The sequence below is a fragment of the Elephas maximus genome, chromosome 6 (genome assembly GCF_024166365.1).
Source record: "Elephas maximus indicus isolate mEleMax1 chromosome 6, mEleMax1 primary haplotype, whole genome shotgun sequence".
Taxonomy (NCBI): Eukaryota; Metazoa; Chordata; class Mammalia; order Proboscidea; family Elephantidae; genus Elephas; species Elephas maximus.
In genome coordinates, this window is record NC_064824.1 from 44,908,194 (window position 1) to 44,932,131 (window position 23,938).

Consider the following 23,938-nt stretch of genomic DNA (forward strand, 5'->3'; position numbering starts at 1 on the left):
TGCATGGGAAGAGAATGCCCAATCAGTAGCTAGCACCAGCAATTTGACTGAATGTTGAATCCGTCATTCCCATCCGTAAACTGGACATGAAAATTCAGGTCCATTAGCATTTCCCTTATCAAATTATAGTCTTGAACCCAATGCTACTGTTAATTTCAACATTACCTTTAAGCAAACTATAAGTGTTAGGCTGTAGCATCCCCTGGACTCTTAGCCCAACCTCACGTATCACGCTTCAACTTAACTCAATCCATGAAATGAAGGCTGAATTGTTCTAAAATAAACTCATTTCTCAGTCGGAACAGATTATAGAAGTATTGCCTAAAGGATACTACTTCTCCACTCCACCCTGCTGATTCCCCTAGATACTTCCAAGTTCATCCCAAAGTGCAACCCAATTACCCAACTGCTTACGGGGAAGTAAGACCAATTTAAACAATTTGTCCCCCCATGCACGAAGCTCTGGAGCCAACTGAGATTAAGGTGATTGTCCCTGTGTAACAATTCCCTTACAGAACATTGGCTTAAGCAGGTTAATGAAATTATTTCTTTCCCGGACAATTATACTGGCAACAATATGATCTGTGCTCCTTCTATGCTTGGGCATTGCCCTGTTTGGATAGTTGGAGGATGAGAGGGCAATGCACATTAGGTCACTTACAGAGTTCCCTTAAATACTCACTTTTATAACGGAAGTGTACATTGGACAAGTGATTCGAAGATCATTTTTTGAAATGAGAGATTCCATTTTAGACTATAATCCAACAGCTGATAAACCTGGATTGGGATGGGTGTTCCTTCGAGCACTTTTACCCAATTATGGTATTCCCCAACTTGAGAAGTACATTTACAATTTATCTGCTACCCTGGCTTAGACTGCAGATGATGTTACAGATGAAATGGCTGCTCAAGAAAGATTTCAGAATCTCTTGTTAAAGTGGTACTATAGAATAGCTCTTGATTTCCTTCTAGCCCCAAAAGGAGTGGTTTGTGCTACTGCTAATACTTCCCGCTGTGTTTAGATAAACACCACGGGAGAAGTAGAACAAGACATCAGGGAAATGTGTCAAAAAGCTACCTGGCTGCATTTAATACTTCTTATGCTTGACTCTCCTATTTTAGGTATCTTTAGTTGGCTACCAAATGGTATTGTTTTTTGGCTGCATTCCATATTACAAACTCGCTCAATTCTTCTAACTTCTTTTCTGATCGCTATAGGATTAATCAGATACTGTATGAAATGCTTGTCTAATACGATCAGAGTGAAACTTCTATAACTATGCAAAGAATCATGTATTTCAAAGAAACTGAGTCCTTAAAAGAAAACTGCTTTCACATCTCAATTTGATCTTTCCGCTACATGTTATGTATGTGCCTTCGTTTATCCTGAATTCTATTCTTAAGCCCTTAATGGTGCCTAGATTAATGAAGAGGACCCGCCTTTATCTCTTTCCCTGGCTGTTCCATGTTGACCCTTATTGCTCTAGTTCATTCTGAATGTGTTCCTCTTATTTGGTCTAGATTGATGCCATAATCTCAGTAAGGACACACTCACCCTAAAAATGAGGTCTATAGGCACAGTAAGATTAAGGAAACAATTTTTGCTTAACCAGAACTCCTCAAGGAAGCAGACAAAGTCCTTGCAGAAGAAAGGATACTCAATTCTGTGTGATGAGCACCCCACAACGGAGGTTGGATCAAAAGGGAAATGTGCTAGCAGATCTTCAAAACACAGAGGCATTCGGAATGAGTTCTTGATAAGGGGTTAACACAAGCCACTCTTGGGCAGACGAGGGAGTGGAGAACCGGTTGTTCTCAGAAAATATGCACCAAGGACATTCCAGGAAGTGTAACTAAAATGTTCTTGAAAATTGCTTACCTAAACTGTTACCAGGAGCAATATGAAGACCTGTTCATTTGAAATGTCTGTGATATTGGTCACACTGAACCCTGAGTATAAAAACTCTGCCCTTTTTTCAGAACGGCAGAGTGCTTTGTACTTTCAATTTGTGCTGCCCAACTCAAGTTGCTATTCCTCAATGAAACTATTTCTTCTACTTCTAACAGAGCACAAGATTTTCTTCTTTGATACCATTAACAGCTAACAAGACCCCAATTGTGTTCAGAAGTCCCAATCAGCTTTATAATGCCCCTTATTTGTATGTACACACACACAATCAAAGATCACAAAATAGCTGAAATAAGTCTCTAACATGAAAGAGACCAAAATGTACAACCATAATGGAAAACCTGAGCACAGGAAAACCCACTACTGTTGAGTCAATTCTGACTCATAGTGTCCCTAAAGGACAGAGTAGTATCGCTCCATAGGGTTTCCAAGGAGCAGATGGTGGATTCAAACTGCCAACCTTTTGGTTAGCAGCCGTAGCTCTTAAACACTGCACCAGTTAAGCAGGGAGAAACAAACTTCAAAAACAAAATCCTCAAAACTGAAATTAAACCCATTGCAATAAGGGACAATACTGCACCCATGAAACAATAACAAGATGCCATGGAGAAAAAAGGGCCCCTGAAAATTAACTATATAATAGAAAAATTAAAGTCTCAAAGACTTGAAAAATCAAGTGAAGTATATTTCCCAGTAAACAGAGCAAAAGACAAAAAAAAAAAGAGAGAAACTTCCTCAGAGATGAGAGGTACAAGCTGCCAGATGGAAAGGATCCTCAAAATGGATGACTGCAGACTTAATACAGCCACATCACTGTAAAGTTTCAGAACACTGGGGACAACAAAGAGGGGATCCTACAAGCTAAAAAAAAAAAAGATTGTAGAAGCTTCCAGAAGGGATATAAAAACAATGAGAGAAATTTAAGAAATAAGAATGGCCTCAGAGCTCATATCAGATGTTAACAGTGCCTTCACAATTCTGAAGAAAAACCAACTTAGAATTCTACATCATGCCAACAATCAGGGAAAATTAAAGACATCTACACAAAACATTTTTCTCTCAGAAAGCTACTAGAAATTAATTCATGAAAATGTGGGAGTACGCGAGACAGGGAATTACATGGGGTTTAGGTGATAGGATCCATCATAAGGTAAAGGCTACACAAGGATCAACCATATCACACAGCCAGCTTAAACTAGGGTAGATTCAAATGCTCTAGGAGCAACTTCTCAATGTCATTTAAACTGACAAAAGTACCTGATATTTCTGAACATATGAAGAAGACATGCTGACAACCAGCAGATAGTTTAAGATTGAATTAGTGCTACTTACAAACTACATAAACACTGAAAGATCATCTAACCAAAACCTGAGCTATTAGAGGGAAGAAGGAAGAATGGTTAAGGTTTTTTTTGTGAATAAAAGCTAAATTTACATTGTCCACAGGAAGTCAACAGATAATGCCCAAAACTGAAAAAATCAAGAGGTAATAATACAAGATTTTATTCAGATATGGAGGTAAAAACCAAAATAACCAGCCAAAAAAGTTTTCAGAGCGTTTGTCTTTAGAGAGGGGGAATAGGAGGTTGTGACAGCCTCCAGCTGTCAGCATCTTTAGGGTCAACTGCAACTGCAAAGAATCACTTTTGTACAATATCACACTTCCTGGAACAATCCATACTGAGCAGGGTGAGGGGATAAATGCCTAATAATTTTGGTCCAATAGGGCAACTCTGATGGGCAATGTTCTGGAGAACAATCTGATATAAAGAGGCATCTGCTGCTTTCAGTAACAAGCCATGTACAAGTAATTGATACTATATGGTTTTTGCCTTTGAAACTGTTTATTAAAAAAAAAAAAAAGGAAAAGAAACAGATTGTTTAAAAATATTTTCTAATTTTATTTATTTGGGTTCTCATGTTTTAGAAACCAATGTGATTTAAAAAATTTAAAACTAATGTATGACTTAAAACATACAGTTTTGACTAGAAGCAAGAAAGTGTTGAAATTCAATCTCCAAAAAAATAAAATGAGAGAGTTTGAAGCTTCTATTTTTGGTTAACAGCAGACTGGATCAACCTTCTTGCTTAGGCCAACAAAAAGCAATTCATAATAAAAATCAAAAAAATGTGCTGGTGTGAAATTACATAGCAAAATCTAGGACAAGGTAAACCAAAGAAAGGAGCCACACACCCAGTCACTTCTGTCCTAAGGGCATTTGCAGAACCAGAAGAAAAGACTAAGGAAAAAAAAAAAAAAAAGCTGAGCTACTGGTAGCTTTAGTGGCCCATGAAAGAAAGTCAAAGCTGGGGACTCAGATAAATCACCCAACTTACACTGAGGCCTTAAGGGTAACATTATCAGGATAAAGGAGAACTGAAAGTAAAGTAGAACTTCCATGGACTTGCAGCCTCTGTTTAGTGTCACAATACAATAAAAGAAACCCCAAGCCTTGAACCCGAATTAAGCATATTTGGAACTGAGCACCCTTAGGTGTCTTTCAAAAACAAAGAAAAATTCCCCCTTGAGAAAGATATCATCATTCTAGGACTCATATACTTCTATAATATTTCAAATACAACTACCAGAATACAAGTACACACACACAAAAATGCCGTGAGCTAAAGCCAGTAAAAACACATAAATTCGGCAACTAGAATTACCTGTCACACACAATAAATTAACTACAAATTCCATGCAAATAATAACATAAAAAAGCCAAAACTGTAATTTTCAGCAGTAAACTAAAAATGGACATAGCTGATGTTTTAGACACAGATCCACATATTCATCCCAATGAACCCCAAAAAGGATAAAGTATTCCATGTAAAAACATCATGATAAAATAGCAGAAAATCTAAGACAAAGAGAATATTTTAAAAGACTGATGATTTCCTTCAAAGCAGCAAGAGTTGGACTGACAACTGACTCCTCAACATCAGTAACAGAGACCAAAAAACAGTGGAATATTATCTTCTAGGTGTTGAAAAACATATGACTACAAACCTACAATTTAATATTCCCAAAACATTCAAGACTGAAGATGAAATAAAGACATTATAAGGTATGGAAAAAAATTAAAAGAAAATTGGCCATGAAGATACTAGCATTAAGAACTTCTACAGGGTGTACTCAAGCAATATGAAAAGGAAAGATCCCAAAAGAAAAATCAAAGATGTAGGAAGAAACGAACAAAGAGAGTGGTAAATATACTGAACATCTAACTCAGCAGTGACGGTAGAGAACAGCATCGTCCAACAGAAAAATAACACACCTTACATACGTAATTTAAAATTTTCTAGTACCCACATTAAAAAAAGGTAAAACAAGGTGATATTAATTCATTATAATTTCAACATGTAATCAGAATTTTAAAAATGATATATTTTACATTATGTTTTAACACTAAGTCTCCTGAAATCTGGTCTGTATGTGACATGTACAGTACGCCATGATTCAGTTGGTAAATTTTTTCATCAGAAATACTTGATCTATATTTCTATAAAATTTACAGTTGAGAAAGTAGATCACGTACTTAAGATGTTTCAAATATACTTAAAAGTTTTCCAATAGCTGAACTGAGTATCAGTTTTCAAATTTAATATTAAATAAGATGAAAAATTCAGCTCCTCACTCACACTAGCCTCATTTCAAGTGCTGAGTAGCCACATGCTGTTAAAGGCTGCTGTATGGGATAGCATAAGCACAGAACATGATTTCTGCAGTTAAATATTAAAACACAGACAATTTAATAGAAAAACTATGCAAAAGACTTAAAATGGCAATTTAAAAAAATCCAGTTGTCCAATAAACTTTTGAAAGTTTACTGGACAACTGGATTTGTGAACAGGGCAGTGCAAATTAAAAAACAGTAAGATAAAGCTACATTCATCAGGCTGGCAAAAATGAAAAAAGCACATACTGTTGGTGAGAATGTAGAAATTAAGGAAAATCTCAAATCCTGCTGGTGGGAGTATACATTGGTACATCTGTTTTGGAAGACGTTGGCAAAATCTACTGAAGTTGAAGATAAACATATATACCGTACAAAAACGCATGTTTATGTGTATAAAAATATATGTAAAAGAACACTGATAGCAGCATACCTATAATTGCTAAATGCTGGACATAATCCAAGTATTCATCAGCATTAAAAATAACAGAAAAACCATAAAAACCTGTTGCTGTTGAGTTAATCCTGACTGATACTGATACCACGTGTTACAGAGTAGAATGGCTGCATAGTGTTTTCTTGGGTGTAATCTTTATAGAAATGGATTGCCAGGCCTTTCTTTCTTCCACAGTGCCACTGGGTGGGTGGATTTGAACCACCAACCTTAGTTTAGTAGTTGAGGGCAAACTGCGCCAACTAGGGTCAGAATCAACTCGACAGCAACTGGTCATCAACATTAACCAAAACCAAACCCACTGCTGTGAAGTAGATTCCAACCCACAGCCACCCTGTAAGACAGAGCAGGGAACTGCCCCATAGGGGTTCCAAGGCTGTAAATCCTTATGGAGGCAGACTGCCATATCTTCCTCCTGGGGAGCAGGTGGTGGGTTTGAACCGCCCACCTTTTGGTAGGCAGCTGAGCGCTTCAACCACTGCTCTAACAAGGCTCTGGTTCATCAGCATAACCCACTCACTACTGTCGAATTGATTCCAACTCATAGCAAACCCATAGGGTTTCCAAGGTTGTAAATATCCACAGAAGCTGCCTGCCACATCTTTTTCCCACAGAGGTGCTGGTAGCTTGGAACCGCCGACCTTTCCCTTAGCAGTAGATCACAGGTTAGCAGTTGATCGCTTTAGCCACCGCTCCACCAGGGCTCCTTTCACCAGCATTAGACGAGTTAAATTAGTTGAGGCTTACTCACAAAAAGACTTACTATATTATATAATAATTACCATACTCCATAAATGCTATACTATAGTCATCACAGCAATGAAAATATATGAAGAGCAGCTAAATATAATAACAAGGTTAAGTCTTAGCGACTTCAGAGAAAAAAGACATGACATGATAATGTATAATTTCACTTACACATAGTTTAAAGACAGACAAAACTGTATTTTAGGAATACCAACATAAGTGGTTAAAAGAAATACTAGAATGAAAAGCAGTAAAAACCATAAAAATCAGAACAGTGTTAACCTCCAGAAAGGGTGAAAAGGAGGGAATGATTAGAAATGCACGAAGGGAGGAACGATTCTCAGGCACCAGCAATGTTCTAGTTCTTGACTTTGGTAGTGGTTAGAATGCTTGCTTTATATAATTGTTCATTATACTCCACTTCCATGTGCTGTGCACTCTTCTGAATATTCAGTATTTTACCACAAAAAAAAAGATATAAAGAATTGTATCTTAGGCACTTTAACTGCCCCACTATAATTATTTTCTGTTATAAGTTGGAAACTATTTGGTTCACTAGAAAAAAAAACTTAAGGCACAGGATTCTAATTTTGAGTCCATATTACATGATTACATTCAGAAAGGAATAAGTACAAGAATATGATAAATAGGACTCACTGCCAAATACACAGAAAGTCAAACTCAGAAAATAAATAACGTTAATAGCATATCCCAAAAGACCCTTTACAGAATTAAATAATATCAATGCAATAAACATGAGCAAGTTTAGATGATAATCTTTCAAAGTATCTTTACAAAAGAAGGTATTTGAAAGATGTGGAATGTTTTAAGATTGTATAAACAGAAGGTGAAAAAAGGACTGTTATTTTACAATAAAGTTTTATTAATTTAAGTGTATGAATTCTTAAATATTTTTAATTAATTCTGTGTTGATAGCAGCACTCATTATTTCCCCCCAAAATAAAAACGTAGCACTTAATTGAGGAGCAACCAAAGGCTTAAAATCCAAGGCTAGGACCCAAAGAAACTTAAGACAAAATACTCATTTTAAAAACACGGTATTTACACTACAGTAAAAGAAAACTTTATGATGTCGCTTCTCTCTTTACCAACCATAAAACTCATGACCCAGAACTAAATAACCTAATATCCCTCTCTGAGAACAGGCACAGGTTTTGTGTTGCAATAGCAACACAAGATGTGGAGGGAAATTCTTCCACTCAAGACTTCCCTGACTGTTCCTTCCCTCAAGCCGCTCCAGAATTCCAAGAAGGGTTGCGAGGTAAGGACTGAAGAGCACAACACGTAAAATACAAGCAATGCATCTGGTGCCAGAAGCTGGTCAAAATGCACACACGGGGTTTGTCTCTGTCCCTAGACAGGGCCCCTGCCCGAGCTGAGGAAGCAGTTAGCAAGTCACCTGCTGAGGCTCCACAGATCCCATTTCTTACACCCAAGCATCACGTTCCTCGTTCACCACCAAGTTGAGTCGTCATCCCGCTGTAAATCTACTCTCCTGAAGACTCCCTGCGCTCGTCAGAGATTCGGCGGCGGCCTCACCATGAGGCCATGAAACAGAACGAGCCCGCCTGGTCCTGGCCTGTCTGGCCTAGACAAGCCTGCCCCGTCCCCGCATTCCCAGTCTCTTCAGCCTCCCATCCACCCCCTTTCGCTTCGTCTTTCAACACTGGCGTCCCTGTCCCTCGTTCTGAGGCCAAGCTATCCCAATTTACCTCTCAAATAAAATCCTGCTTACCAGGGCACAGACGGAAATCCAGCGACCCCGGGAACAGCTTCTCAGGCTTGCCTCACCGCCTACTTAGCTTGGATTTCACCAGCTGGTGCCAACGGCACGCAACCACTCCCGACATGCCCCGCTCACGCACCGCCTCGCCCACCCCACCCCATTCGCGCCCAAACACGTGACCTCTTTTCGCCTCTGTCCACGCCCACTTCCGTTCCTCCACTTTCCCTTAGGAGGGAGGAGGGGGCGGGGGTAGTTAAAGAGTAACGACTTCCTCCTCTTCCCTGCCCCCGCCCCCTACCCCTGCTACAACTTCTTCCGGGTCACGAGCGCCTCTGCGCCTTCTGGGAAACCATCTCATTTCCTCCCCTCCCCCTCCTCCTGCCCTCAACCAACCAGCCTCCCGTCAGAGAGGGACATGCGCAGTGAGTGCCTCCCATCTCTTCTACCCGAGCCCCCCCTCCCCCCCAAGCAGAGAGACCCCAGCAGCAGCAGCAGCTGATGATGAAGAGAGAGGCAGTGGCAGAGGGGGGGCACCTTTTATTTCTATTTTTAAAGGGACAGGACACTAATTTTACCCCACTTCAACCTTGAATTGAGGGGGGGTGGGGGGAAGGCGGCTGAGCTCCTTCCCCCACCCTCCAGCCGGGAGCCCTGAGAGGGGGATTGAGCCTGAGAGAGAAGGAAAAGGAGTTTCTTCTTCTTCGAAACCCCCCATCCACGACTCCTACCCCCTCACCCCTCCACTCGCCTCCCTCCCGAGCCCCCTCCACCCTCCTCCTCTTTGGCCGTGAGAGGAGGAGAGAAAGAGACCAAAAGCCTCTTAGCAACACAGACCCTTCTCTGCTGCTGCTGCTGTTGCTGCTGGCTGCTGCTGTTGCTGTTGCTGCTGCTGCTGCTGCTGCTGCTGGTGCTGCTGCTGCTGCTGCTGCTTGGCCCTGGCTGGAGACATCTCACTACACCCAGGAGCAGCCACTTCCCCAGCTCTCCTCCTCCTCCTTCGCCTCCTCCTCCTCTACTCCCCCCCTTTATTACCCTTTGTGTCATCCTCCACAGCTCCAGGGAAGGGACTCAAAAGTGGGGGGCAGGAAAGGTAAGTGTGTCTGTGGGGGCTTCATTGCCTTCCTCTGGCTCTGACTTTCACTCCGGGGCAACAGTAACACCAAACCACATACGCAGTGGAGCTCGGGGGTGGTGCTGGGGGGTGAAGGAGGGGTTGGAGTGGGGAGGGGTGTGCGAGGTGGGGTGCCCATCCTGTCAGGGCAGGAAGGGCACTTTTATTTTTATTTGTTGTTGTCAAAAGTGGTTTCTCTTCTCCAGCTAACATCTGATTGTGTCTTGCTCCAATGGGGGAGAATACAAAAACAACCCCCTCCTTCCTCCAATGAGGCGCCAGGGAAAGAGACAGAAAGATGCACACTTTCTAAATGTCACTTAAAAAAATTCATTTGGAGAGCTTTTCTCCTCTTTCCTCAGAAAAAGCTCCACTGCATTTGTTTCTGAGTAGGAAAATGTCGGGGTCTGGATTGTATTGAAACTGGTTATCCATTTGTAGACCTGAGTGTTTTCCCCTATTTAGCCCTGTATGTGATTTGGATATTGACTTCAGTGTTGGAACAGACTTGATTGGTTTTTGCTTTGGGGTTTTAATTTTCCGGTTTTTCGTTTTGTCTCACTTGCATAGGAAATATTCAAAATTTTAGTTGATAGAGGCCTTTCATTAGGTTTTGACTTTTATATTGCATTTTGTGTTGTGTTTTAATTCATGTATCAGTATATAAGTTCAAACCTCAAAAATCTTAAACTTTAAATACCACTGGTATTGTTTTTTGTCAATACATGTTCCTGATAACTTGTTTTCCATAAGATGAGAATAGTAGTTATTTCATAATTGATCTGGTAATTTTTCTAATCTTTGTAACTTCTTTGAACATGTAATCGCCATTGAAAACTTTATGTTGTTCTGGCTTCATGGAAGGCCAAACCTCTCCATCAATAGTTTGCTGCATTGGTACCACTTTCAGTTTTAACTGAATTATTTATTTACTGTTGTAAATTGAGATGAGTTTTTCATCTCATGGGGTACTGAACCAAATTGCTCACTGTATGTGAAAGGAGACAGATTTCTAAAATATGTTCCTGAGTAAAAGAAATCATGAAGTTGTAGTTAGTGTATTAATTGTAGTTAGAAATGTACTAAAAGAAAAATCCAGATTTAAGTTTATAGAATAACAATCTTCATGAAAATCACTATGCTCCATTTTTACATGGTATAGTCTTAGTGAATGGCTCTCATGTTTAGTGTGACATTTTATTTCGCAAATACTAGAAAATTTGTTTCTGATGTAGGCCTTTTACTGGGGCTTATATTGGAAAGTGTCATTTTGTTTCCTATATAAATTTCTTTATCCTTTCCTTGAAGATGGATGCATACATGCATATATACCCACACACACACTCTCTCTTTCACACACTCAAACACACACATTCTCACACCCTTTTTGTAACAGCATTGGTATTTCTGATCCCATAATGGATGTCAGCAAAAAATATTTTTCTATAAAGTAGCAATTTTGTGATCAGACTGGCAATATGAAAACAGCAATTTAATCAACTAGAAATGATTGAAGAAAAATAAACCTAGGAGGACATTTGACGTAAATAATATAAAGACATGATAATAGTTATTTATTTTTTTATTTTCTTGATGAAAATCCCGAGACATAATATACTCATTCTAGTAGCAGAATAGCAGAATAGTAAAATTTTAATTACCAACTGTGTGCAATTAGATGTTTACACACAGGAAAGAAACTGTATAACAGTAAACAACATGATCTTATTTCTCTCCTTTCTGTTATAAATTCAAACAGTTCTTACCTTTCTCTGGGGTGTACTTGGTGCACTTAAGCAGAAACCTGTACCAAGTTCAAGTTTTTCCCACTACATCAATACTTCTAAGTCCACTTAGGATTTCTTGTCTTCACTTAAAACCTCAGTAACTTTAACTTAAAACACAAAACAAAAAAACTTTAACTTAGGAGATAGAAAAGTAGAACTTAGTGAAGAAATCAGTTTTAAGTAAAGCAAATTGTATAGCTAATTGGGGTGGTTTAAGATAGTTGCTCAATATGCAGCTGAGTAAAAACTTACAGTCTTGAGTATAGTACCTTTCCTTAGGTTCTGTTTTTCCTTTGAAGATATTCCTTCTCCCACTCCCACCCTCCCCCCAGGGTAACCCTTTATGGTTTGATGATTTCAGACTTTCTCTAAGTCAGATAATGATTTAAATTTTAAAAAACTCTTTAATGTGTTTTTATTATGGCTTAATTTTTAGGCATTGAGAACTATTGATATTTTAGGATTGTACTTTTTCAGCTAGGTATGATCTTGGAGGTCACTTTATCCAACTCTTCGTTTTCCATATTCTGAACTTCAGAGAGCTTAAAGGACTTGCCCAGGCTTCCATGGCCTGTAAGTAGACAGAGCAGGGACCTGAACTCGAGTCTTTTGACCATCACTCTGTTACACTACCTCATTTTCTTTTGTCCGAAATGAAACTATTACAATTAACTGTTTTATATGAAGGCATATTCTTCTGATAATAAGGCACATAGCTCTAAAACCATAACTGTGTCCATTTATAATTTAGTAATTTGTTGTTGATTTTCTTTAGGAAATACTGGTTTTACCCACTGTGGATTATTGCTATTTTGAGAATCATTTCAGCTTTTCTTAATGCTTACTTTATCGCCAGTACTTCCAATTCAACACTAAATATGCATCTTTCTCTCAAGGATCCATGTTTATAAGAAGAAGTAGAATGCCACCTGTATTACAAATGTTTACTTTTGATTCTTCATCTATGAACTACTTAAGGAAAAAATTTTATTTTTTAACGTTTATATCTGTCATTCCTAGCACAGTGCCTGGTGCATAGTAGGCCCTATTAGTTATTTGCCATAATACCTTTTAGTTTTAGAGTTAGGTGTATTTTAATTTGTTTCCTCACACATATGGGATTCTTTCTCTCCATCTCTTTCTTTTTCCTCTCCTTACTACTCCAGTGTCTTCACTACTACAATTTTTTTTTTCACTGCTGCTCTCACTTTTTCCAGTTAACAGCCAGATTAAATTCTGTCAGCAATATATTACTCATAATAAGACGTAAATGCATATATTCCCTTCTCATCCATGTACAGGATACATTTGACAAAAGTGATTTATTTTGAATAAGGGATGATCAAAAAATTTCACTTAAAAAGGTAGTAGCAAATATTCAGGATACACTTAAACTTCGTTTCTTTAGGGACTGCTGCAGTAATAGGGCATAGGCCGCTTTTACCAGCTCTATAAAGCAACTGTTACTTAGGTGACGTGTTTCCCTGACTTTGTTTTTTTGGTCCTTACCCAGACAATTATCAGCTTTCCAGTTTTCTATGGATATGAAGAATTACTCCTAGTCATCAGTGGGACCCAATGAAGTCAGCCAGAAAGCCTATGTCCAACTAATGTACTTTTGCAAACTTGTCTGGATTTTGAATGTATGTGCGAAAACAAATTGTATTTAGCTATTTATTAAACATCTGTTGACACCTACTGTCTGCCAGATACTGTGCTTAGGCATTTGAGAAGCAAAAGATGGTCCCTGAAGTTTAACGAGGAGCCCTGGTGGTGCAGTGGTTAAGCACTCAGGTGCTAACCGAAAGGTTGGCCGTTTGAACCCACCAGCTGCTCCATAGGAGAAGGATGTGGCGGTCTGCTTCTGTAAAGATTACAACCTTGGAAACTCTATGGGGCAGTTCTGCTCTGTCCTGTAGGGTCGCTATGAGCTGGAATTTACTCGATAGCAGTGGATTTGGTTTTGGGTTTGGCAGTTTAATGTAAACAGATATCTTGTGTTTCAAATTGTATTATATCATTATGTTGATGTTTCTACATAAATTTTATTAGTTAAATGGATACTGTTAGGTGGAAAAATGCATGTTAAGAAGGTTATTGCTGTATTTTATTAAAATACAAACATAAAGAAAAATTTTCCACTTGATAATGTATTCTGGAGATTTTTACTATATATATACTTCACTCACTTTAGGCCATAAAAACAGCATGTGGCTACCATGGCTGGGTTTTAGAGCTGATCATAATGCTTTCATTTGAAGATCACCGATACCGTTCGTTAAAGTAACTCTTATTAAATGGTTCTTAAAAAAAAAAAAAAAAAAAACAGAAAAACTCTCTATAATTTTTTTTTCTGAAAAGTAACTTTTTTTTTTACATCTTATATAATAGGTTATTTTTCATGGTTTCTTGAAAGATATACATTTTCCTTTTAAGTTTTTAGATGTTTCTACCATATTTTAAGCAAATCTAACAGTGTGAGTTAATTATCATAATTGTTGTTAGTTGCCGTCACCTCAGCTCCAACTCTTGGTGAACCCATGTACAATAAAACTAAATGTTGCCTGGTCCTGTGCCATCTTCACATTTTTTGGTATGCTTAAGTCCATTGTTGCGGCTACTGTGTATCTTGAGTACCTTCAACCTCCTACCAAAAACTTATTGCCATCGAATCGATTCTGACTCACACTGACCTTTCAACCTAGGAGACTCATTTCCCAGCATTACACTGGACTTTATTCTACCGTGAACCATAGGGTTTTCATTGGCTAGTTTTCAGAAGTAGATCTCCATGCCTTTCTTCCTAGTCTGTGTTCTCCATGGCTGAGCCTGCTAATATTTGAAATACTGATGGCATAGCTTCTAGCATCATAGTCGCATGCAAGTTACCACAGTATGATAAAATGACAGATGTGTAGTGGAATTGTCATAATTAATATACCCTATTTCAAACCAGAAAAAGCAAACAAACCCTATTTCAAGCCAAAAAAAACCAAACCTGTTGCCTTGAGTTGATTCCGACTCATAGCAACCCTGTAGGACAGTAGAACTGCCCCATAGGGTTTCCAAGGAGAGGCTGGTGGATTTGAACTGCCAACCTTTTGGTTAGCAGCCATAGCTCTTAACCACTGAGCCACCAGAGCTCCAATACCCTATTTAGGAATGTTTACTATTTACTAGATGTATTAGATCCTCATTAGAAACATACTAGTTCTAGTTCTAAATCAGGTACAATTTATAATCTTTATTATATGACATTGTTTTTATACTGTTAGTAGAATGAGTTGGAAGTTTCTTAGCAGATGGATATTTCACAAAACAAAGAATACTATTTCAGTTCCTTTCATGGCCTTCATATGTAATTGAAAACTATATTAAAGAGGAAGACTGGATTCCCTTTACCTTCCTTAGTATGATAATTATATCAATTCCAGTCCTTACACTGGTCTTATGAACTCTACATTGTTGTCTCCATGTTCCAAATGAGGAAGCAGTACTGACAAAACAGTGTTCTATCATTATATAGCTGCAAGATACTCCATCACATTAAATTCATGGTACTTTCTAATGCAAAACACAATCACATTTTTTATCAGTCGGTACTCTGGTAAACGTTAGTAAAATCATAGCCTCCGTAGCTTATTGAAAGAGTGATGAAAAATTTCTGAAAGTTTACAAGGACAGAAAAACATAAAAAACCACAATCCTTTGCTAGGAACGTAGATGCAAACCGGTGTATAACTTGAAATAAAAGGTCCATAAAGTTAATTTTTCTTCTCTTTGGTGAAAATGACACTTAGGTTTTGTGTATGCTGAACTTCCTTTAACTGGCATGGAGTTATATTTAGCATTTTGTTACATGATGTTTAGAGGTTCCAATAATTTGTGACGCAATGAATATTTACTGTAAAATTTGTTGCATGTGTGTTAGTAGTGGAAAACCTGTAAACAAGGAGGGGTTTTATATTGTCTAGTGCAGAGAATGGGAATTCCAGAACACTTAATTGTGCTCATGAGGAAACTGTACATAGAACAGGACACAGTTGTTTGAACAGAACAAGGGGGATAGCACGTGGTTTAAAGACAGGAAAGGTCTGCGTCAGTGTTGTATCCTTTCACCATACTTATTCGATCCGTATGCCGAGCAAATAATCAGAGAGGCTGGACTATTTGAAGAAGAACGGGGGTATCAGGATTGGCGGAAGACTCGTTAACAACCTGCGTTATGCAGATGACACAACTTTGCTTGCTGAAAGTGAAGAGAACTTGAAGCACTTACTGATAAAGATCAAAGACCACAGCCTTCAGTGTGGATTACACCTCAACATAAAACAAAAATCCTCACAACTGGACCAATAAGCAACATCCTAATAAACAGAGAAAAGATTGAGGTTGTCAAGCATTTCATTTTACTTGGATCCACAATCAACACCCATGGAAGCAGCAGTCAAGAAATCAAACAATGCATTGCATTGGGCAAATCTGCTGCAAAAGACCTCTTTAAAGTTTTAAAAAGCAAAGATGTCACCCTGAAGACTAAGGTGCGCCTGACCCAAGCCGGGGTGTTGTCAGTTACTTCATATGCATGTGAAAGCTGGACAATGAATTCAGGAAGACAGAAGAAGCATTGATACCTTTAAATTATGGTATTGGCGAAGAATATTAAATATACCATGGATCGCCAAAAGAATGAACAAATCTGTCTTTGGAAGAAGTATAACCAGAATGCTCCTTAGAAGCAAAGATGGCAAGACTATGTCTCACATACTTAGGACATGTTATCAGGAGGGATTAGTCCCTAGAGAAGGACATCATGCTTGGTAAAGTAGAGGGTCAGCGAAAAAGAAGACCCTCGATGAGATGGATTGACACTGTGGCTGCAACAATGGGCTTAAGCATCATGACTGTAAGGATGGCACAGGACCAGGCAGTTTTCATTCTGTTGTACATAGGGTCGCTATGAGTCAGAACCAACTCAACGACACCTAACAGCAACAGTGCTCTGATATATGTGTATACATGCCTTTGCTTTCTGGATTCTATCTTACAATTTCATAATTACTGTTATATATATAGGATTAGGCTTAATATACTCCTTAGAAAAAAAAAATATATAGCTACTTTAAATTAGAAATATTTTTAGTATAAGAAAGGAGAACTTGTTGAATTCTCCAGATACTAAATTATTACATAGTTTTCTTTAAAACAGCTGTTGAATTAAAATACTTTTTTTACCCAGCTAGCCAAAGTTGATTGTTACATACTCAGCTTTTAGTACAAAAGAATAATTTTAAATAAAACAAAACAATTGGTTTTATTAATCAAATAAGTTTCATATCCATCCAAAGTAAATACACATCCATCCTATATGCTTACACTATTAATTCTGTAAGAGTTATGTCAGTGCATTATGACTCATGAATTTTAGAAACATTTTTAAATGCAGAAGAATCATTCTGTATAATCTATTATACTTCAGAAAGAAAAGTTTATTATAAATGTGAATTCTTTTAAGAACAGTCTTAACCAGTGGGATAGATAACTCTGTGGTCCCAAATAACTTAGATAATCTAAAAGTAAACTCAGTTAAAAATAAAGACTCTTAACTCTTTAGCATTTCAGTTTCAGATATTACTGTCATGTAAGAGCTCAGAAGTTAGAATGATTCAGTATAATTCGTCAAAGAGAAAAAGTGAGAACCAGGCTTAAAATATTTTAAGGTGTATCTTCTAATATAGCTGGACATAATGGAAAAGAAAACCGCTAATGATATCATATTTGGTGAAACGCATATCCTTCATTCATACTTGGATGTGATAAATCCTAATTGAGTCCTTATTTTAGTTGTCCTACATAACCTTTTCTTACAGAACTTATAATTAAGTTCTATGTCATTGTATCATACTGTTTTAAAGGACCAAAATGAGTTATGTAAATCAGTCACTAACCTTGCAATGGTGAAAAATTTTTGTAAATCTAAGCTTCACGGGGTTCTTTTGTCAACCAACCAAGATTCCGGCAATGAGAGGAAAAAATTCTGTATGGTGATATTTTTTAATTTTATATATATATATATTTTTAATTTAATGTCTATAACTTTTAGAAGCTAGAAGTAAATCTTAAATGTTTCTTAAGATTAACCAAGTGCGAAATTATATTTAGGCTTATCCTTGTTTCCACAGCTGTTGTTTTTTAAACACCTTGAGTCCAGAAATATCTAATAGCTGTTGGCCATTAATTACATTAATCCATATATTCTTAATATCTAATAATGATCTAGACTATGTAAGTACACCGATGTTGGGGGAGGGAAGTATTCCACGTTCAACAAAAGAAAATATTGATTTTTAAATAGATTCCTTACGTGAGGTATGCTGATCTAAAAAGCAGCTGTTATGATGAAAAGAATTTTTGTTTATTTGAAAAGTTAAAGGTAAAATTTATCACTAATGAATATTAAACAACATAAAAATATCTAGAAAGTGAAATACATATTCCAGTAATTACAAATCTAGAGGCTATTTTTTAACATTATTCCAAAATCATTTTCCTTTTTCCACATTTGTCACACAGGAGTTTGCGCTGAAGGATTTCTTGGGCATTTTAGAGACTGTAATCTAGTTAAAAGGTTTGTTTATGCTTCCCATCTCTGTTCAGCTGATGGTATTAGAATGCAGGCCAGAGCCAGACATCTAACTGTTTATAACAGTCAAACTTCAATTAAAGCTACAGTGTTCACTTTACTATGCATGTCTAAAAGCTATAGGTATTGGCCAGTAATGATGGCAATGATTTTGTACAGCCATAAACAAACAAACAAACAAACCTGTTACCTTTGAGTCGATTCCAACTCAGGGCAACCCCATAAGGTTTCCTAAATTACGCCACTCCTTGTGAAGACTTTGTTTTCATTAGGCAGTGTTAGTATTTAATTTTTTCATAGAAGTCTAAAAATGAAGTTCTTCTCTACTAGAGATAGTATAGGTGGGGAGAATAAAATAGATCTAAAGTATTTTGTTTTTTCCTCTAACAATTTGTCTTGATACTAATAAAGCCTAAGATTTTCTCATGTTATTTAAATGGTGCAGTTTACTTGTTAAATTACTTGTTACTACAGGTTGGTAAATTCTGTAGTAGTTTATAGTTTGATATTCAATTGATTTGACTCCTGTTTCCATCCTGAAGAACATAGCAATAAGTTGCCTATTAGAAAACAAAAGTAACAGATTGCTTAAAAAACCAAACCTGTTGTCATCTAGTCGATTCTGACTCACAGTGACCCTGTAAGACAGAATAGAACTGCCCCCATAGGGTTTCCAAGGAGCACGTGGTGGACTCGAACTGCCGACCCTTTAGGTTAGCAGCCATAGCTCTGAACCACTACACCACCAGGGTTTCCAACAGGTTCCTTCGGTGTTCTTAAATATATGTTTGAGAGGAGTCTGTTGTGTGCTGCTGAGTGGATTCTGACTCGTAAGGAGCCTGTAGGAAAGAGTAGAAGCACCCTGTAGAGTTTCCTAGGCTGTAATCCTCACAGGAGCAGATCGTCAGGTCTTTTCTGTCCCAGAGATATGGTGGGTTCACTGACCTTTGGGTTTGGAGCGTAGTGCTTAACCATTTCCCCACCCAAAAACCCATTGCCATCGAGTCGTTTTGGACTCATAGCGACCCTGTAGGACAGGGTAGAGCTGCTTCATTGGGTTTTCAAGGCAGCAGTCTTTATGGGGAGGAGCTACGGTGGCGCAGTGTTTAAGTACTTGGCTGCTAACCAAAAGGAAGGCAGTTAAAACCCACCAGCCATTGTACGGGACACGGTGTGGCCATCTGCAAGATACACAGCCTTGGAAACCCATATGGAGCAGTTCTACTCTGTCTTGTAGGGTCGCTAGGAGTCGCTATGAACTCGACGCCAGTGGGTTTGGTTTTTGGGTTTACTCTGTATGGAAGCCGGCTGCCTCATCTTTCTTCCGTGGAGGATCTTGTGGGTTCGGAGCCGCTGCTGGGTTTCTCCAACCTTTTCTTTAGCAGTCCAGCACTTTACCACTGCGCCACCGGGGTTTTTACCAGAGCTCTAGGCCCACACAATGCAGATTTTAATTTTATATTCCTTTTTCAGGCTGTTGCTCCTACTTTTTATGGTGTCTGTGTTTTATGTGTAGTTAGTAAACTGTTTTAAAAGTTTTCGTTACTTTTAAATCTATAAAGAGTTCTTTTAAAAATGTTTCCTCAGCTTCTCTGTTTTTGCACAACCTACCTTGGTGAGTCAGAAAATGACTTGAATTTTGTGTGTTTAATATTTCTAATTAGTAGGCAAATTTATTGTATTACATAGTTCTCTTTTTTTATGAAACTAAGTTTTAGGTTTTATTATTTTTAGACCTTGACTGACTAAATGTAGACATTCTTTATATACACAAATATTTTTTTATTGAAATCCAAATTTATAGCAGATATAAGTAGCATACCATGTGGGACATGAAAACCTTAATAGTGTGAATGAAAATACTTAGGAAATATTTCAGTGGAAAGATCTATATTACTCATTTTCCTGGGTACTGAATGAAACAGTCTATTTTGGGGTAATATAAAAGTTAGGAAATACTACCAATGGTATTTGAACATAAGAACTACGAACCATACAAAATTTAGATTTGTAGGATAAAAACAAGAACAATCTCTAACATAAGCTAAGTCGAAAAGCAAGTCACAAAATAATATGCACAGTATGATCCCATTTATGTAAAAAAGTACACATGCAGAATGATAAGTATTAATGTTTAAGAGCATATATATTTGCATATATACATGCATATTTTTAGACTATCTTACCCTGTATAGACGGTGAGATAGTATAAAAAAGATCTTTATATATATTTATATGTATATATATGCACATGTACATTTGTGGATTTGGAAAATGTACCAAATTATATCCTTGGTGTACTGAGAGTCTGTGTGTGAGGATGGGGAAGAAGAGATGCTGGAAGGCTGAAGGACTCATTATTTTGCGTACATTTGCATTAATTGGGTTTATTTCTGATAAGCTTATATTCATATAGTAATTTTATAATGAAAATTGTATTTATTTCTTAAAAGGATGAGAAAAAGAATGGCCCAGGAAAATTGTAGTCCTGCTTGCATAATCACCTGAATATATCCCCTGGATATTTTGATATTTTGAAGAGAATTGAGTATTGGCTGATAATCATCATAGCTTGATACAGAGTAAAGCCTGTCAGCCTGATCTAATGTTCTTATCTAACAAGGTGAAAGCCTACTCAATTGAGGGAGGAACAATGCATATAATGTATCCTGATTTTAAAATATTTTGCTTCTATCTGCAGAATGGACTTCTCACTATCCCGGGAAAATACAGACTGGTGACTGCGTGGCGGTAGGGGATATCAGTCATAAAATAGTAGACATTAGGTCAGTTTCAGTCCGAGATAAGATGTGTAAGCCTAAAATTAGTTTTTATTATTTTAATCAGTGATTCTAATTATTGTATGTCCACTCAGAATGCAAATGGCATAGTCATTTAACATTTTTGTAATATTTTCTGTATTCAGGTACTGGTTTGAATAGAGGAAAAAAACAAAACAGGAGGTTTGAAAAATAAGTTTTTCTTTTTTTTTTAATTACTAAAACATGTACTTGAAAAACACTTTAGGGACCTTTGTAAAATAACATCAAACCGAGCATGTAAATATGCAGAGTAAAGAAGTAATTAGAATTCTGTAGAGTTAATCACAGTGGACTTCCTGGGAGGACATGAGTTAATCTGGGTAGAGGTAGAGGAGAGATACTAGGTTACCACACAAGAAGATAATTCCGGTAAAGACAGAACTTCCAGTGGGGTGAGGGGATCGGGAAGCTTATTTTTACCTCTTTGAAAGCTAAGATTAAAGTTCATAATCTGGTCAACTGGGGAAGAGGTTGGAAATATACCTTATATTTTTGAAGCTGTATTTCCCAGAATGCAGCTCAGAAAGGAAATAAACTTTAGGAAATTTTCTTGAAAAAGTTTATTGAGGTGAAATCTTGATGACTAGGAGTTAACTTGACCAAGAGGGAGCAAAGAGTTTTCTGGAAAGAAAGAACAGCATTCATAAAGGCCTTGAGGGTGAGAGGGAGTGTGGGACCTAACTTTAAATGAAGATCAGTGTGATAGCACTTAAGAGAAGAATGTACATGGTGAAAGTTGATGATAGGGAGTTAAGTAGAGGTCAGACTGTATAGGACATTGTAGTCTAAAAAAAAAAATAAAAAAGTCTAAGCTTCTGTTTATTCTGAGGAGTAGTATTTAAACTGATGTTCTTTATGCTCAGTGGGAAAAACGACTTATAAAAGAGATGTTACAAGAGTATATTTTTATTTCGGTTTAGAACTCACAGTGCTTTTTCTACAGAATCAGTGTTATAGCCGTTAGATATTATAAAACTCCTTTAACACAGATGATAACAATGGAAAGTAGTGAACGTAACATAATTGTACTAAACATAACCGTGTGGAAGTTAGAAAAGAAAAGCAGAAAAGGGGATTAAAAATTATGTCTGTATGGATTTAAAGGAGAATTCCCTGGGGGTGGTTGACTAAGCTGTGAATAATGAAGAAAAAGGAAAAAAAGCCTGCTGCAAGTACTAGGCAGGTGTAGGAGATCATAACAAATGATAGTGAAAGACACATTAGTTGGACAACTTGAGAAGACCCTCAACTGGAACCTCGATAGGACAGCACGCTATCTGGAGTAAGACAAGATAGAGGGAGAGCAGAAGGTACCACATTCGCAAATTGAATGTTCTAAATGTAGTGCATATTTACGTCTGTGTAATTAGAATACAAAACTTTTAAACATTCTTTTATATCTTGGTAAGAAATGTAGAATTGGAAAATGATAGCAGTAAAAATGCCAATTTTATTTTGGTTATTTTTAGAGTAATCATACAGTCAGAAGTGATTATGAATTAGTAAGTTACATTAACTGTTACAGGCTGTGATGTAAGCATTCAACATTTTGGTATATCTCACTTGGAGTAGTACTTTTGAAATGAAAAAAAGCTAATTTTGTATGTGTTTGCGGGGGTAAACATAAAAGTAATGAAACATTTACTGTTTCCACGGCCTTCACATGTACAGTTCAGTGATATCATGGTCATCATGTTGTTCAGGCATCACCATTAACCATCTCTGATTGTTTTCATCATTCTTAAGAGAAGCTCAGAATTTTTCAACCTTACTTTTCATTTATCTTATGACCTTGTCAGTGAATTGTCTTCATTGCATGTTGATCTTTAAGTTTTAAGCCTCTTTGGACACCACTTTATGTGTTAAATAATTAACAATCTAATGAATAGCTAAAGATTCGAGAAATGCCCAAAGTATTTTGAACGTTATAACAAATAATGGATTAAATCAGTTGAATTTTATTGTTGTGGTTGTTAGGTGTCATCAAGCTGGGTCTGACTCATAGCAACCCTAAGTAAGCCAAACAAAACACTGCCCGGTCTTGCTCCATCCTTACAATCACTGCCATGCTTAAACCTGTTGTTGCAGCCACCATCTCAGTCCATCTCACTGAGGGTCTTCTTTTTACCTGACCATCTTCTTTACCAAGCATGATGTCCTTCTCCAGGGACTGATCTCTCCTGACATGTCCAAAGTATGTGAGATGTACTCTCGCCATTCTTGCTTCTAAGGAACATTCTAGTTGTACTTCTTCGAAGATAGATTTGTTCATTCTTTTGGCAGTCCATGGTATATTCAATATTCTTCTCCAGCACCACAAGTCAAAGGTGTCAATTCTCCTTTGGTCTTCCTTATTGAAACAAAGTGTCACAAAGATGTGTTAAATTATTAACAAGAGATGTAATATATATAAGCATTCATCGAGTAGTCAGGGTGTATCACAATAATGCTGGTTAATGAATTCTGTCAGTGCATCAATTTGGTGATTGAACATCCTTTATCCGGTGATCTTTAACTTACTGGTATTCCCAGGTATGGCATACCATGCTTTTAAAACAGATTAACATCTAAAAATAAGAACTACAGAATGGAGTTTAGTGCTTATTTATAAAATATTCTAAATGAGTCAGTATGACTAGCGTTGATTCATTTTTTATATGGTGTCTCTTAGACCACCAATGATCCATCAGTGTTTGGGATGCTTATTAGGGTGTTTGAAAAGACAGTTTACTAAAGGTTCTAATAACTCTTAAGAGGTCAGTATAATTCCTAAATAGAAATACGATTTACCTGGGAAGCACTCAGGGATTGATATGTTTTTCTCTGTTTTGCAGCTTCCTATTTGTCTTTCTGTCAAAGTATATTCCAAAGACGTCTTCTAGTTCTGTGATAAGTTAATAGGTATGATATCCCCTCCCCCCCACCAAAAAGTTTCCTTTATCAACTAAAATTTAGAGACCATGATTACAGAAAACTACACAGGATTTTTTGTTGTTATCTGTGTTTTTACTCCAGTGTCTTCCAATTTGGAAAGAAGTTAAAAG

The 23,938-nt window shown here is 37.3% G+C and overlaps 1 protein-coding gene and 1 long non-coding RNA gene across 5 annotated transcripts in view; one reads left to right on the top strand and one right to left on the bottom strand.

Moving 5' to 3' along the window:
- Window positions 1–8,663, bottom strand: part of ORC4 (origin recognition complex subunit 4) — a 116,658-nt gene extending 107,995 nt beyond the window's left edge. For all 3 annotated transcript variants that reach the window (XM_049887156.1, XM_049887155.1, XM_049887154.1), the window contains exon 1: window positions 8,541–8,663. The gene's annotated coding sequence lies outside the window, so the exon portion shown is untranslated. The remainder of the gene's footprint in view (window positions 1–8,540) is intronic.
- A 326-nt stretch (window positions 8,664–8,989) lies between these two features.
- LOC126077681 (uncharacterized) overlaps window positions 8,990–23,938 on the top strand; it is a 210,025-nt gene continuing 195,076 nt past the window's right edge. The window contains exons 1-2 of one of the 2 annotated variants that reach the window (XR_007517829.1): window positions 8,990–9,621; window positions 12,943–20,858. This is a non-coding gene — a long non-coding RNA (uncharacterized LOC126077681). Of the gene's footprint in view, window positions 9,622–9,759; window positions 20,859–23,938 lie in introns of those variants that run through there. The other variant, XR_007517828.1, reaches the window with a different exon arrangement.